This window comes from Hylobates moloch, unplaced genomic scaffold, assembly GCF_009828535.3.
Source record: "Hylobates moloch isolate HMO894 unplaced genomic scaffold, HMol_V3 SCAFFOLD_7, whole genome shotgun sequence".
NCBI lineage: Eukaryota > Metazoa > Chordata > Mammalia > Primates > Hylobatidae > Hylobates > Hylobates moloch.
The window spans coordinates 74,038,548-74,057,044 of NW_026652282.1; the positions used below are offsets into that span (position 1 = coordinate 74,038,548).

General features: G+C 34.2%; 1 long non-coding RNA gene across 1 annotated transcript in view; it reads right to left on the reverse strand.

Annotated features, from left to right (window-relative positions):
- Positions 1-8,255: 8,255 nt before the first annotated feature.
- LOC131383904 (uncharacterized) overlaps positions 8,256-18,497 on the reverse strand; it is a 20,959-nt gene continuing 10,717 nt past the window's right edge. The window contains exon 3 of the long non-coding RNA XR_009214303.1: positions 8,256-8,378. This is a non-coding gene — a long non-coding RNA (uncharacterized LOC131383904). The remainder of the gene's footprint in view (positions 8,379-18,497) is intronic.

Sequence of the window (18,497 nt, forward strand, 5' to 3'; positions counted from 1 at the left end):
TTTAATGAGAGGTTATCAGAATACCTAAGGCAAGCTTTGGAATAGTGACATCGGGAAGGTGGCAGAGTAGGAGATACCTGCTTTCATCCTCCTCCTCCACCACCACCACCACCAACAACAACAAAACAACAAACCATAAACAAAAATAGCCTTGAGAGGGCTTAAGGATCCTTTTCAGAATAAACAGTAACAAAGTAGAAAAAAAAAACGGAAAAAACTGCACAGAAAGGATATATGATGAAAGTGGCATATCTGTAATGTCTGGAGATGACAAAGAGTAAAGAAATGTGATGGCTATCCATGTCAGCCACATGTTGAGTTCCACTGCAGACTCCAATGGCCTGATCAGCAGAGGATACTGGCACCTTTCATCACTGAGGTAATAAATAGCCATCACCACTGCAGACCCCCATAGAGAAAGATGTGGTTGCACCATGGCCACACAGAAGTCAAAACTGTGCTACTCTAGGACTGAAGCTGCCATCCCTCCCAACCCTGTGCATGCTGCTTCCCCGCACCAACCGCCACAGAGATGTAGCCACTTCACCAGTGTCCACATTCCAGACCGTGGCTCTGTAATCTCTCTGTGCTTACCAGTGAACATCCACACCTTAAACACTGGAACTACCATAGTTAAGGACTAGCACCACCATAGGCCCTAAACCCTACAGTTACACTGTGTTTGCATAAACTACAGGTAATTGCCCTGTAGCCACCCCATAAAAACAATGGATCTGGTGTTTGAGCCACAGTCACAGCTAACCCATTCTCCAGTCCCTAAGGCTGCTATAGCCCTTCATGTGCTAACATTCCAAACTCTAGCCCCATTGCTATACTGCATGCACCTGCACCTAAAACTCAGAAACAATGTTACTATGAGATAGTCTGCACAGAAAACTGCATTGCTATTGTTGTCCTACACACATTTGTGCTCCATACTTCAATTCCCCAACTACTTCACGAACACCTATACCTCACACATTATTACCAATATGGCAATGAGGGTTTCTGTACATGAGGCACCATTGTCAATGCAGCCCAGGACCCTAGAGTCTTGATCTTTCCATGTGTGCCCATGCTTCAGATCCAAGCTCCATCGCTGCTTCTTAGGCAATGTTCATGAGACACTAGGGGAAGCATGCCATTAAGCTGGATCCAGTGCTAATAAAGATCATCAGGGCCATGACTTCTCTGGTAGAAAAAAAATGATGAGAAAGATCCAACAGCCTTCACCATTAAAAACTTTAATGGCCTTCATCACCACTGCAGATACCTTCAGCCTTGGCCATTAAGAACCACTGCAATCTTTGCCAACGTCAAACTTACCTGGTAGATTTGCATGGAAACTATGCTGCTGTGCCCAAACCAGAGCCAGAACCTCCACAACCACTCAAACAGTGTCCTTGCAACTACCCACCGAGGAAAGACTTTCCTCATGGAAAGTATTTCAATAAACTCTGGAAGAGGTGACTACTCCATCACATGTGCAGATATCAATGCAAGGCAGTGAGAAACATGAAAAACCAAGGAAACATATTACCACTAAAGAATACAATAATTTCCCAGTAACTGACCACAAAAAATGGAGATCTTTAAATTGCCTGAAAAATAATCCAAAATAATTGTTCTAAGGAACCTCAGCAAATTTCAAAAGAAAACAGAGACAATTTAACAAAATCAGTAACATAATAAATGAACAAAATAAGCTTAACAAAAAGATTAAAGCTGTATAAGAAATTACCAAAGAGAAGTTCTGGAACTAAAAATCAAAATGAAAGAAATGAAAAATGTAATAGAGATCATCAATAGCAGATTTCATCAAACAGAAAGAACAATCTATTAACTCAAATGTGGGTTATTTGAAAATATACGATCAGTTTTTAAAAGTAAAAAGAATGAAGAAAGTATGGACTTTATGGGACAGCATCAAAATGGCTAACTTTCACATCACAAGAATTTGAGATGGAAAAGACAGAGAGAAATGGACAGAAATATTATTTAAATAAATAATGGCTGAAAGCTTCTCAAATCTAGAGAAAGATTTAAATACTCAAGTACAAAGAGCTTAAAAGTCTCCAATCAGTTCAATCCACACAAAACTACACAAAGTCATATTGTAAACAAATTGACAAAATTATAAGGCAAAGAGAGATTCTTGTAAGCAGGAAGAGAAAATTTTACAAACTCACATATAAAGGAACACCATTTGGCTATCATCAGATTTATTAGCAGAAACTTTACAAACGAGGAGAAAATGGGGTGATATATCAAAGTACTAAAAGCAAAAAAATACTGGCAAGCAAGAATACTTTACCTGGCAAATCTATCCTTCAGAAATAAAGGACAGATAAAGGCTTTCTAGACACAGCAAAGCTCAGGGAGTTCATCACCACTAAATCCTTATGAGAAATTCTGAAGGAATTTCTTCAGGCTAAAACAAAAGAATGCTAATTAGTAACATGAAAACATATGATCATATAAAACGTACTGGTAAAAGTAAGTACATAGTTAAACTCAGAATACTGTAGTGCTGTAATGGTTGTGTTAAAATTATGTATTTTTAGTGTAAAGGCTAAAAGACAAAACTGTTAAACATAACTACACCTCCAATTAATTTTAAGGGATACACAATATAAAAAGGTGTAAATTGTGATATCAGAAACAAAATGTGGGTAGGGGCATAAAAGTGTAGATTTTTTTAATGTGATCAAACTCAAATTGTTATCAGCTCAAAAGAGTCTGTTATAAATAAACGTGGTGTTTTATATAAGCCTCATGATAATCACAAAAATCTATAGGAGATATGCAAAAGGAAAAGAGAAAAAAAATAAGGCATATCACTACAGAAAATTATCAAATCACAAAGAACGACAGGGAGGAAGTAAAAAACAAAGAATGAACAAAAGTACCAGAAAACAATAAACTAAATGGAATTAGTAATTCCTTACCTATCAATAATTGCCTTGGATAGAAATGAATTAAATTCTCTACTCAAAAGATATAGAGTGTCTGAATGGATAAAAAGCAAAACCCACCTATATGTTGCTTATAAGACACTTACTTTGGTGTTAAGGACACACAGACTGACAGTGAAGGGATGGAAAAAAGATATTCCATGAAAATAAAACCCAAAACAAACAGACATGGAATGTGGTTGTATGATGATAAAATAGTCAATTCATCAAGAATATGTAGTAATTTTACATATTTATGCATCCAGCATTGGAAAATCTAAATATATAAAACAAATATACATATATATGAAGGGAGAGACAAACTGCAATGCAATAAAAATAGGGGATGTACATACCTCACTTTGATCAATGAATAGATCATCCAGACAGCAAATTAAGAAGGAAATATTGGCCTTCAACTACACTTTATATCACATGAACCAAAGAGACATGCAGAAATTAGATCTTACAGCAGCAGAATACACATTATTCTCAAGTGCATGTGGAATAGTCTCCATAATAGACCATATGTAATGCCACAAGACAAGTCTTAACAAATATAACTGAAGTCATATGAAGTATCTTTTCTCATCACAATGGTATTAAATTTTATATCAATAACAGGAGGAATATTGGAAACTTTATAAATATTTGAAAATCCAAAAACGTTTTCCTTAACAAACAATGGGTCAAAGAAGATCAAAAGAAAAATTAAAAAATATATTGAAACAAATTAAAATGAAAATACAATATACCAAAACTTATGGGATTCATAAAAAGTAGTTCAAAGAGAAATTGTAGTACAAAATATTTACATCAAGAAGAAAGAGTGATCTCAAGTAAACAACTTAATGTTACACTTCAAGGAAGTAGAAAAGAGTGAACTAAGCCCAATGTTAGTAGAAGAAAAGAAATAATAAATAATAGAGCAGAAATAAGAAATAGAGACTAGAAAAACAATAGATAAGATGAAAATAGTCAAACATTCATTTTTTGAAAGATAAACAAAATTTGAAAAAAACCTTTAGTTAAGCTTACTAAGAAGAGAAGACTCAAATAACTATAACTGGAAAGGAAAGAGGAAATATTAAAATTGATGCCACAGAAATACAAATAATCATAAGAAACTACATGAACAATTATAGACTAATAAACTGGATAACATAGAGGAAATGGATAAATTTCTTGCCATGTGAAACCTACTAAGACTCAATCAGAAAAACCAGAAAATCTGAACAGACCAATAATGAGAAAGGAGAATTAATCAGTAATAAAAATACCTCCTATCAAATAAAATCCAGGACCTGATGGCCTCATTGCTGAATTCTACCAAACATTTTATGAAGAATACCAATCCTTCTCAAATTCTTCCAAAAAAAATGAAAGGAAACACTTAAAAAATGTCATTTAATGAGGCCAGCATTACTCTGATACCAAACCTGACAGACACTAGAAGAAAGAGGATGATGACCCTGATGAACATAGATGCAAAAGTCTTCATGTCATGTAAAATGGAGTATCCATATCCTCAAGCATTTATCTTTCTGTTACAAAAAATTCTGTTATATTCTTTTAGTTATTTTAAAATGTATAATTAATTTATTATTGACCACAGTCACCCTGTTGTGATATCAAATACTGGGTCTCATTTATTCTTTCTAACATTTTTGTACCCATTAACCATCCCCACTTGCCCCTAACACTCCCAATACCCTTCACAGCTTCTGTTAACCATTCTTCTACACTTTCTCTTCATGAATCCAATTGTTTTGAATTTTAGGTTCCACAAATAAGTGGGAACATGTGATATTTGTCTTTCTGTGCCTGGTTTATTTCACTTAGCATAATGACCTTCAATTCTATCCATATGATTGCTAGGTCATATGACAGCTCAATATTTAGTTTATTGAGGAAGCTCCAAACTATTCGCCATAGTGATTGTACTAATTTACATTTCCACCAACAACGTAGGAGGGTTCCCTTTTCTCCACATCCTTGCCAGCATATTTTATTGCCTGTGTTTTGGATATAAGCCATTTTAACTAATCTCATTGCAGTTTTGATTTGCATTTCTCTGATGATCAATGATGTTGAGCACCTTTTCATATGCCTGTTTGCCATTTGTATTTCTTCTTTTGAAAAATGCCTATTCAGATATTTTGCCCATTTTTCAGTCAGATTATTAGATTTTTTCTTATAGAGCTGTTTGACCTCCCTATATGTTCTGGTTATTAATCCCTTCCTAGACGTGTAGTTTGCAAATATTTTCTCCCAATTTGTAGGCTGTCTTTTCATGTTGTTAATGGTTTCCTTAATCATTTCCAGCTTTGCTGTGCAGAAGCTTGTTAACTTGATGTAATCTTATTTGTCCATTTTTGCTTTGGTTGCCTATGCCTGTGGAGTACTGCACAACAAATGTTTACCCAGACCAGTGTCCTGGAGAGTTCCCTTCATGTTTTCTTGCTGTAGTTTCACAGGTTGAGGTCTTTAAGTCTTTGATACATATTGATTTGATTTTTGTATAAGGCAAGAGATAGGGGTCTAGTTTCTCTCTTCTGCAGATGAATATCTACTTACCCCAGAACCATTTATTGAAGAGACTCTTTTCCTCCGTGTATGTTATTGTCACTGTTGTATAAAATGAATTCACTGCATGTGTGTGGTTTTGTTCTGGGTTCTCTCTGCTGTTCCATTTGTCTATGTGTCTGTTGCTATTACAGTACCATGCTGTTTTGGTTACTATAGGTCTGTAGCATAATTTGAAGTCAGTTTTGTTCTTTTTGCTTAGGATAGCTCCAGCTATTTTGTGTGTGTGTGTGTGTGTGTGTGTGTGTGTGTGTGTGGTTTTATATAAATTTTAGGATTATTTTCTATCTTTGTGAGGAATGTCATTGTTATTTTAATAGAGATTTCATTGAATTTGTAGATTGCTTTGGGTATTATGGACATTCTAACAATATTGATTCCTCCAACCCAGGAATGTGGAATGTCTTTGCAATTGTTGGTATCCTCTTCAATTTCTTTCATCAGTGTTTTATAATTGTACTTAGAGAGATCTTCTAATTCTTCATGTAAGCTAATTTCTAAGAATTTAATTTTATTTGTTGTGATTATAAATTGAATTACATTTGATTTCCTTTTCAGATTGTTCACAATTGCCATATAGAAATGCTACAGATTTTTGCATATCGATTTTATATCCTGTGATTTTACTAGATTTGTTATCACTTCTAGTAGTTTCTTGGTGGAGTCTTTAGGTTTTTCCAAGTATGAGATCATACCATCTGCAAACAAGAACAATTTGAATTTATTTTTAATTTGAAAGCCATTTATTCCTATCTCTTGTTTGTTGGCTCTAGGTAATACTTCCAGTGCTAATGTGGAAGAACAGTGGTGAAGATGGGCATTCTTTTCATGTTTCAGATCTTAAAGGAAAGGCTTTCAGTTTTTCCCCATTCAGTATGATAATAGCTGTGGGTTTGTCATATATGGCTTTTATTAGGTTGAGGTATATTATCTCTGTGTTCAGTGTTCTCAGGGTTTTATTATGAAGGGATATTTAATGTTATCAAATGACTTTTCAGCATCAATTGAAATGTTCATATAACTTTTGTGCTTCATTTTATTGATATGATTTATCACATTGATTTGTGCATGTTGAACCGTCCTTGCATCGCAGTGATAAATCCCACTAGGGTATGATGAATGATCTTTTAAATATATTGTTGAATTATATTTGCTGGTATTTTCTTGAGGATTTTTGCATCAATATTCGTCAGGGATATTTGTCTGTAGTTTTCTTTTGTGGACATGTCTTTGGTTTTTGTATTAGGATAATATTAGTATCATAAAAGGAGGTTGGAAGTATTTTCTCCTCCTCTAACTTTCAAAATTAGTTGACTATGATTGGTATTACACCTTCATTAAATGTTTGGTGGAATTCTGCAGTGAAGCTACCATGTCCTGGGTTTTTCTTTACTGGGATAATTTTTATTATGGCTCTGATGTCATTACTTCTTATTGAAAAATTCAGGTTTTGGATTTCTTCATGGTTAAATATTGGTAGATTGTATGTGTCTAGGAATTTTTCCACATGTGGGGAGTACTGCTAGACTACCTCAGAGGTTCCCTTATGGCCCAAGGGCTCTTCAGCTTGTGGTAAATGCTGCCTCACTTGGACTCCCCCTTTAGGGCAGTAGGTTCTCCTCTCACAAAGGGCTGGTCTAGTAATGTCTTCCAAGAGCCCAGTCCTGGAACTGGGGACCCCAATAGCCCACTTGATCCTCTACCCTTCTGTGTTTAAGCTGATATCTAAAGTGCAAGACAATGTGCCCTTTACTTTTCCTTCCATTTTTCCCAAGTGGAAGGAGTCTCTCACCTTGTATCCACCTTAGCTGGGAATGTGCTGAGTCTCACCTGAAGCCTCCAAATCTCAGAGTCTCACCCAAGGTCTTTGACATAGTACCTGGGTATTGCTGCTGGTTATTCAGGGTCCAAGGGCTCTTCAGTTAGCAAGTGATAAATGCTGGTAAAACTGCACCCTTTTCTTCATGTCAGAGGGTTCCCTTCAGACCTAGGGTGTCTAAAAATGTTATCCGGGATCGAGGTCCTGGAAAGGGAGCCTAACAACTGTGATTGGTACCCTATCCTGCTGTGGCTGAGCTGGTATTCAAGATGCAGATAAAGTCCTCCCCACTCTTTCCTCTCCTGTCTTCAAGTAGAAGGAAGCAGTCTCTGTTGGAGCCATGAGCTGTGTAGCCTGGGGTCAGAAGAGGGGTGATTCCAGCACTCTCTTAGCCACCCTACCTGGCGTCTCAATAGGTCATGTGTCCCTGCCCCCAGTCCACCAGCTCTGGGCCTAGTTTAGTACAGGGACTTCTCTGGGAGTTGCAGCCTTTGTGACAGAGGCTACCTTTCAGATTTATTTCAGCTCTCAGTAGTGAGGCTTGCTGGAAGTCAAGTTTGGACTACTGGGATTGGCAATTCCCCTCTGGCTAGGGCAGGCTTAAATGCTCCCTCTGTGGGCAGGTGTCAGCTAAGTTTGGTCCAGTTTTGTTTCTGCTATAACAGGGCAGCACTGAGTCAATCCCTTCCCCCACAACAACAACAACAACAACAAAAATGCTCTTCACACCACACTAGTACTGCCAGTGGGTGGAAAGAGGGGTGGCATTGGTGATTCAAGACTGTTTTTCCTACCTTTTCACTGTCCCTTTCAGCAATAAGTAGTTGAAACCAGGTACTGCGAGTAATCAGCTGATTTTTGTTTCTCACAAAGGGGCTTTTCGTGTGTAGATAGTTGTTAAATTGGTATCATTGGGTGGGGGCCAATCAGTGGTGCCTTCTATGCTGCTGCCATCTTGCTCCCCTTCTGAATTTGCTCCTAGAATATTAATTTCAGCTCCAAAGTAGATTGCACGACAACTAATCAAGAGAAAAAAAATTCAGCATTCTAAATGAATCAAACACCTTTCATTAAGATAAAAGGACTACCAAGAACAGATAAAAATGTTGGACCTTAGTCCAGGATAGAATTTCTATCTAGGCCAAGGAACTCACTCTTACCGTTTCTAAGTGGGAAGAATGTGAATCCTTTAAGAAATAAAACACTTCATAGTAAACAAGCATTCTGTAGATTTGAAGATACATGAAAATAACAAGTCCATTTTTGTACTTCTATTTACAAAATTAATTTAGAAGCATAATTCCTAATTCAAATAACTACCTCCCAATGTCTTCCTATATTCCATCACGATAAATACCTCCAATTCCCAGGGCATAGCAAACAGCAAAAACAATAACAGTAACAAAACTAGTTATATATTAGTTGCTGTCTGTTCAAGGTTGATCAAAAAGTAGATTCTAAATTTTCCACAAAGAGGTCTCTAAAGCATTAAGAATCCTTTGTTTTAAGCAAGAATGTAGTTTCACAGGTTCTGTGGATATTTTAATTATTATTTATTTATTTATTTATTTTTTGAGACAGCATCTCACTCTGTTGCCCAGGCTGGAGTGCAGTGACACGATCTCAGCTCACAGGGTCTCGCTCTGTTGCCCAGGCTGGAGTGCAGTGACACGATCTCAGCTCACTTCCATCTCACAGGTTCAAGCGATTCTCCTGCCCCAGCCTCCCGAGTAGCTGGGATTACAGGCACCTGTCACCACGCCCAGCTAATTTTTGTATTTTTAGTAGAGGTGGGGTTTCATCTTGTTGGCCAGGCTGGTCTTGAACCCCTGACCTCAGGTGATCTGCCCACCTCAGCCTCCCAAAGTGCTGGGATTACAGGCGTGAGCCACTGCGCCCAGCCTGGATATTTTAATTATGTTCCTTAGAAAGAAGTGCATTGATCATTATGGCTGAATTACTGCTATAATCTTTATATTCTTTTGAAACTCTTCTTTATATTATTATATTACCTATGAAACTGCTTTTTTGTTTTTGATGCTTAGCCTATTTTTGTCTTAATTCAGCAATAATAATTATTATGTGTATTAATTTTATAATAAATTGAAGTATACCCTACACTTTTTAGACAATATATCATAGATAACATTGAAATTAGTTTATATACATTTATTAAAAATGATATCTACTAACGTGTAGATTTTGAAAAAATGTTGAAAAAAGTCTATAATGTTGCTTCCTCATCTGTAAAATAAATTATTTGTAATAGATTGTCTCTAGGTGTCTTACAACACCAAAATTTTGTGTTCTATAATAGACAGAAGTAAAAGAAGCAGTTTCAAAGAATGTAAGAATTATACCAATACTTCAGGGAAAAAAAATGTCATATCTTTTGTACAATTCACTAAGTTACACACTTTGTGATGATAAATACCCAACTTTCTAAGGAACACACTTAGAAAACTTCAAGTGCTATGTTTTTGAGAGAATATTATATGTTTGGTGCTAGAACTGAAATAAAATAGTCTCAGGCAGTTTTATAAGTATTACTATTTTTATTAATAAGCAGCAACCATGTCCCTTCATTTTCTTCTTATCACTGAACACAAAATGTAAGGAGAAAATCTTTGTCAAAGTTTTTGAAAAATTTTATTAACATGAAGAGGTCCTTCCCTGTTTCTGCGCTAAACAGTACATTTCAATCAGCAACAAAAGTAAGTGGTATCTGTAATTCTGACCATGAGTTTTGTAATACTGTGTGATGACAGCCGAAATGTGAGATATGGACCATCAAGTTTGCTTAACACTGATCACAGCTGCCTTTTCAAATTCAAGAGAACCCAGCATTCTTTCGTTATCATGAATTAATATATCAATATTAAATAACATTAAATTTTTGTGAGAATTTCTTATCTTTCACTCTCTAGGAAATAAACAGCTGTTTTTTTTCTATTTGAATTAACATTTTGTATTGTCTTTGTTCTCCCTTGTTACATTATATCTACTTTTAAAAATGAAAACAATGAGATTCTCCAGGAACTTTGACTTTAGTGGAATGAAAAATTCATCTTGTAGCTGGTTGGTAAAAAAAAAAGTAAATATTAGTGGAATTAAGAATATATATGGGTTCTTTCCAATGCATGGTGCAATCCTGTCCACAGGCCCTCATTAGTAAGTGGTGGTGGTATTTATCTGAATGGATAGCCACACAGTTTATTTCCATAAAAATATCAGGGTTTTAAACTGGTATTAAAAAAGGAAGAAAAAAGAACCCCAAAACCATGGGTTTCTAGCAATGATGAGTGAGTGAGGGCAAGGAAGACTCAACCTAAGTAGTATTTTAACAAATCTGTCATGTTTGAATAGTGAGAGCTCCATGGAAGAAAGGAGATGCCAAGTAGTGCTTCAAAGCTTCGGGCCACAACCAAAACACAGCATCATTTCAACCAGAAGCAGCAGCCAAACACTGTTCACTTTGATACGGTTCAAGGATGCTGACATCAATATTTAATCATCTGCTCACTCATCCAGGAAGAAGGGGAGATCAGTTACTAGTGTACTTTGATTGTGTTCAACTCAATCATCATGTTATAAAAACAGCAAGCTGCCATAATAAAAAATAAAGTTCTTCTATCCAGTACCAGTAATCTTCAGTTCTTCACCTCCAAGCCTACAAACACCATAACCATATCCAAAGAACATAGGGGACCAAAAAAAAAAAAAACAAAAAACAAAAACACACCTGATGTATTAGCTGGGACCATGATACTGTTCAGGCTGAGTTATTCCTCTGCAGTGTTATTTTCCTTATATTTTTGGTGTTTCATCTAATCATAAGGATTTTTAGGTCTAAATTATATGTACTCAAAAAAAATGGGTGCATATATTTATATGTAAATTCTGACTGAAGATGCATGGCCATCAGCCGAGCGCATGTTACATAGTAGGTGCAAGCTTGCAAAGCCTCATTTTTACTGGTACAGCAGCTGTGTGTCAGTGTAAATTGCTCCTATGTCCCTTGTACATCTCCAAGCTCTGAACAGGAAAATGTTACAGACCATTTTGCCCCTTTGGCTACTAGCATTATATGACTTAATTCTCCATGTTTTCCCTCCCCATCTCCCAATCACCTGCAATAAACCATAGCCTTTAAGATGTTGTTTCTTTGGTTTTGATCGCCTGAGGTTTGATTGGTCCAGTTCTAACAGGTTTGGTGGCTATGGATGGTGCAGGGGGTGGCTTTTCTTCTACTTTTTCCTGACAGACACCAGGAGGGTTGGCCAGTGTTTCAGGAGGTTTACTTGAATCACACCAGTTTTTAGCTGATGTTCATGAAGAACAGTGACTAGCTAGAACTGTGCCCCTAATTAAAGGAAATCCTAAGAAGGTGCATTTCTTTACAGAGCTGTGTCATGCCGTCCTTTGGGCCCCCTTCTGGAAAAGTAGAATCAACTCTCGAATAATGCCTTTTTAATTGTATCCTCTAGTATTATAGATATAGGACAGTACTGTATCATACCTCTGTGAATATAAAATATCTTGTACTTGCTTTATGATACTTAGTAGTGACCATACTTTATAAGAGCTGTTTTTAATTAGGTTATTCCAGAATGTTTTCTTTCCACATGATGATTCAGAAGCTAATTTTAAAAAATGGTGCCAGGTACCACAACAGTAACAGAACTTTGCAGTTTTCTGGGGTTTTGTTTTTTACCTCCCTCCCCCATTTTTTTTAAATGGAGTGTGCTGGATGTCTCTATAATTTTGTTCAGATGACTGCAGAACCTGGAAAAGCTGTTGCTGCTATTGATCCAAAACATACTGCTATTATTGGTCTATATATATATACACACACACACATATATATAATTTCAATTTTTAGAAACTTTAGATTTGCTGTCAACTTTGGAAAAAGTATCCCAGTTTACTGTGTTGAGCTGGCATTGTACAGAAATTAACAGCCATATTGGTCTACAAACATTAAACTTATCTTTTTCCATTTGTACAGGGGTAACACACTGTATTAAATATGCAAGGTCTTATCTACATGGGTTTGATTACAGAAACTAATAAAGTATTCTCTAAATAATGAAAAAAAATCAGGGTTTTAGCCACATAATCAGCAACATTGGTATATGCATGAAACTGTGCTAAATAGCATAAAAGAATGCAAAAGCCCTTGCCCTAGTATGAGAAACAAGAAATGAACACACACACACACACACACACACACACACACACACACGTAAACACATACACAAAAAATATAAACATTGATAGTTGACAAGCAGAACTTAACGGAGAATGACAAAGTGAGAATCGTGCCCCATAGGCATTTATTGTAAAAGCTGATTTGCCTGGAGTAAGGCAAATTGTGAAAGTGTCAACTTTTTATCAAGCAATTTTAACATGTACATGTAAATCCTTTATGTAAACTATTTATTTAAATCTCATGCAATCTTATGAAGCAGGTATTATTTTCTCCCAATTTTATAGGTTAAGAAACTGAGGTTTATGGGGATTAAGTCATTAAATCAAGATAAAATAGCTAACAAGTGATAAAGTTAGTTTTTTAAATCTAGGCCTATAGGCCCACGGATCTAGAATTCTTAATAAATAGAGATACTACACTTTCTAAATTCCCCTGTATATTTGATTAGAAAAAACGATCTTATTTGTTTTCTTTATTATTCTATTTCTTGTGTCCAGCAAAATTCCAGGTATATATATTAGATATACAAGAAATATTTGTAGAGTGAATGAATGATCAGTAAAAGCATAAAATATGGAGGCTTTTAAGAAAAAAGACAGAAAAGAATAAGCCCAAAATGTACATAGTATATGGTTCATTGACCACTATAAATAAGATATAGACATAAAATTCACTAAATATAGAAAAATAAAATAGAAGAAGTAGAATTCCCCAAGTCATCCCTGGTAGCAGGAGATTTGGCAAAGAACCTCTACCAAGTGGATGAAAAAAGCAGAGATTTTAAAAAAGAAAAAAAATAATGGAGAAAGATGACATTGGCATTAGCTCATTTTAAAACAATGTTTTCTTTAGAATATCCTTAAATTTTCAGAAAAGTTGCAAATACAGTACAGAGTATTCCCATGTATTCAACACCCAGTTTCCCCCCTTATATTAATAAATTGCCTTTGTAAGGCACATTTGTCAAAACTGACAAATCAATATTGATACAATACTGTTAACTGAAGCCCATACTTTTTTCAATTTTCTTAATTTTAACTAATGTGTTTTTTTATTACAAGACTTCATGCAGGACATCACATTATACTAGTTATCATGTCCCCTTAGACTCCTCTTGTCTATGACAGATTCTTAGAATTTCTTTGTTTTTGATGACATTGGCAGGTTTGTAAAGTACTAATCAAGTAATTTGTAGAATGTCATTTAATTGGAATATGTCTAATTATTTGTCACATGAGTAGACTGGTTATGTTTTGTTTTTTTTTTTCAGAAGATTGTGGAGGTAAAGTGTCTTTTGTATCACATTATTTCAAGGATACATGCTAGGAACACACTTTCTCACTAGTAATGTTAACCTTGATCACTAGGCAAAGTTAGTGTTTGTCAGGGTTCTTCAACTATAAAAGTCAGTATTTTTACCCCTTCACGTACTATACAGTTCAGAAGAATGTCATCATGTTCAGCCAACACTTAAGAAGTGGAGCTCCTTGTGGGGGTAGTATCTAATTTAAATTATTTGGAATTCTTCTGAATGGGACATTTGTTCATTGTCCCTCATTTAGTTACATATTCATTTATTTATGTCAATGTGGACTCATACATATTTGTTTTTTCCTTATGTTATACTACAATGTAATTTATTCATTTTGTTTTTCAAATTCTTCCACCTTTGGCTATTGAGATATCTTTGTTTGTTTTGTTTTGTTTTGTTTTTGTTTTGAGTCAGGGTCTTGCTCTATTGCCCAGGCTGAAGTGAAGTTGTGTGATCATTGTTCACTGCAGTCTCAAACTCTGGGGTCTAAGTGATCCTCCTGCCTCAGTTCCCACATAGCTGGGACTATAGGCATGTGCCACCACACACAGTCAGGTGTTTTATATTTTGCACAGGTTCAGTCTTGCTCTGTTGCCCGGACTGTTCTGGAAATCCTGGCCTAAACTAATCCTCCTTCCTCAGTCTCCAAAAGTGCTGGAATTACATGGGTGCGCCACTATTCACAGCTGGGAGCTCTTTAAGTAAACTCCTATGCTAATTTGGCATACCCAATCATTGTGCATGTGTGTGTTTCCTATCATTTAATTGTTGAGTATTTCCTTTACTTTCTGTCATTACACAATGCTCCAAGTTTATCTTCTATATTTCTTAAAATGTCGTAAAATCCATTATTTCCCAGGTAAATCTGCTCCTGTTTATTGGATAAAGGTACTAAAAACCAGACCAAGTTTATTGGATCTGGTTTCTGGGTGTTCTTATTGTTATTGACGTGTCCTTTTTTCAAGGTCTTCTCAGCTAGCAGAGCAATAGAGGTACGCGTGTATGCCAGCCCATGTGTGTACAAATATTTATCAATCTAAGGTTACTCATTTATCATCTCTATCTATATGAAGTAATTATTAGTTCATATTTTTATTTCTAACTCTAATCAATTACAATGATAAATCTAGTTATTTTTATTTGCTTGTTCTCCAGAAGTAAGAAACAAGGCTATCATCATCTGACATTCATTTACTTGTTTATTCTAGCACGCATTTATACTAGTTTCAGAATTGTTAGTCCATAACTTATCAACCAAAATACACCAGACATGCCCTACAAGAAATGCTAGAAAGAGTTCTTCAAGCCAAAATGAAAGCATACTAGATGTTAATGTGAAGCCAGATGAAACTATAACTATATTTAGTGATGTTAAATACATCAACAGTATGAAAACCAAGATTATTGTAATATAAATTTTTCTTCAGAATTTAAAAAAACAAAATGCATAAAAATGTATAAGTCTATCTTAATGAATGCACAATATATAAAGATGTACTTTGTGATATTAATAATATATAGCAGTAGGGCAGAGAGATAAAGTAGAGTCTATGTATGCAAATAAAGTTTAATTGATATCAATTTAAAATAGATTGTTGTGACTTTAAGGTATTATATTCAATCCCTATAATAACCACAAAGAAAATATCTATGAAATATACACAAAAAGAAATAAGAAGAGAATTAAAACATGCTATAAAAAAAGCTCAACTAAACAAGAGAAAGAAGAAGTAATGGAGGGAATGATGAATGCAAAAATTAATAAGCACACAGAAAATGATAATGAGATTGCAATATAAGCCCCTCCATATAAGGATTTTTAAAAAACATAAATGGACTAAATTCCTCAATTGAAAGGCATCGATAAGTGGATGAATTGTTTCAAAATAATCCAATTACATTCTGTGTACAAGAGACTCATTATAGATATAAGGACATATAGAGTTTGAAAATAAAAAGATGGGAAATATATTCCATGCAAATTAATAACCAAAGAAGTGTAGTAGTGGCTATACTAATATTAGAATAAAATAGTCTTTATGTAAAAAAACTGTTATGAGACGAAAAAGAACATTATATGTTGATAGGAGGTTTAACTAACGAAGAATATATAACAATTATAAACAAATATGCACCCAACATCAAAGCTCCAAAGTATGTAAAGCAAACATTCACAGAACTAAACAAATATATAGAAAATTCTATAATAATAGCTGGAGACAATAAACAGGAGTAGATCATTCGACAACAGAAAGAGCACACAAAAACACTGGTAGAAAATAGGAAAGTTCATAGTACTACAGACCAAGTTGACATAACAGACATACAGAATGCTCCTCACATTGAGAAATGAATATACATTTTCTTCAAGTGATTATGGAACAATTTTCAGGAAATTTCATATTTTACACCACGAAACAAGTTTCAGTAAATTTTTAAAGACTAAAATTCAACAAATATCATATCTGAACTCAGTGGAATACAACCAGAAATCAAGAACGAAAGGAACAATGGAAAATTCACAAATATGTGAAAACTGAACAAACACACTCTTGACCAACCAATAGATCTAGGAAGTAACTATTAAAAATATAAAAAATATCGTGGGAGAAATGAAAATTAACTACAACAAGCCAAAAGGTATGAGATGTAGCAAAAAAAGTAATGAGGACAATTTAGAACTATAAGCAATTATATTAAAAGGGAAGAAAAATCTCAAATCAAAAGCCTAATTTTATACCTCAAGAAACTAGGAAAAGAAAAGTTTAAACACAAATCTAGCAGAAGGATGAAAATAACAAAAATAAGACAGGAGACAAACAATACAGATAATTTAAAAATTGAGAAAATTGATAACATCATGAGATGATTCTTGTAAAAAGATAAACAAATTGAAAAGGCTTTAGCTTCATTGACTAAGCAAAAAATGATAATACTCAAATACCTAATTCAGACATAATAGAGAAGACATGACTATTGACTTTATAGAAATAAACAGGATTGCCAGATGTTACTGTTATAAAAATCTATAGCTATTAAGATTGAAACAGTAATTAAAAACTTTACAACAAAGAAAATCCCCAAACATGTGACTTCACTGGTAAATTCTATAACACATTTGAAGAACTAACACCAGTCCTTCTTAATCTCTTTTAAAAATTTGAGAGTATAGAATATTTTCAAACTCATACTGTGAGGTCAGCATCGCCCTGATAACAAAGACAAAGGCATTATCAAAACACTCTAAACCATTATCTCTGATGGATGTTGATAAAAAGTATCCCCAAAATTACTCACAATGTAAAAGTGATGGCATATTAAAAGGATTATAAACCACGAACAGGTAGTATTAACTGCTAAAATCTAAGGATGCTCTATCATACTAAAATCAATTAATGTAATATGCCACATTAACAGAATAAAGGGGAAAATAATATCAATCATCTTACTTGATGCAGAACAAAATTTATTTCAACATCACTTGATTCAAAAAGTTAAAGCTAGGAAACAAAACTATTTCAACATAATAAAATTCATATATAAAAAACACAGTTAACATAATCAATGGTAAAGACTAAAAGCTTTTCTTCTAAGATCAGGAAAAAGACAAGGATGTCTCCTTTAATAATTTTTATTTTATTTTATTTTATTCAATTTTATTTTTATAGTATGGGAAGTCCTAGTTAAAAGAGTTAAGCAAAAATAAATAAATAAATAAATAAATAAATAAATAAGTAGAAGTCTTCCAAATTGGAAAGGAAGCAGTAAAATTATGTCTGTTTACAAATGACATTATCTTAAATGCAGAAAACTTGAAAGATTCCACCAAAAATACCCCTAATAGAACAAATAAATGAATTCAGCAAATTTGTAGGACACAAAATGAATATGCAAATACTACTTGTGTTTGTATACGTTAACAATGAACAATTCAAAAAGAAATTCATTTACAAGTTCAAAAAATAAGACGTTTAGAATACACATTCTTCTCATCACCACATAACACATACTCTAAAATCAATCACATAATCAGGATTAAAACACTCCTCAGCAAATGCAAAATAACTGAAATCATAACAAACTTTTGGACCACAGCACAATCAAATTAGAAATCAAGATTAAGAAATTTACTCAAAACCATACAATTACATGGAAATTGAATGACCTGCTCCTGAAGGACTTTTGGGTGAATAATGAAATTAAGGTTGAAATCAAGTTCTTTGAAACTAATGAAAACAAAGATACAACATACCAGAATCTCTGGGACACAACTAAGGCAGTGTTAAGAGGAAAATTTATAGCACTAAATGCCCTTACCAAAAAGTTAGAAAAATCTCAGTTTACCAACCTAACATCACAACTAAAAGAACTAAAGAACCAAGAGTAAACCATTCTTAAAGCTAGCAGAAGACAAGAAATAACCAAAATCAAAGCTGAACTGATGGAGAGTGAGACACAAAAAACCATTTAAAAAAATGAATCCAAGAGGTGACATATATATATCACTATATATATACACACTATATATATATCACTATATATATACTATATATATACTATATATATCACTATATATATACTATATATATCACTATATATGCTATATATATCACT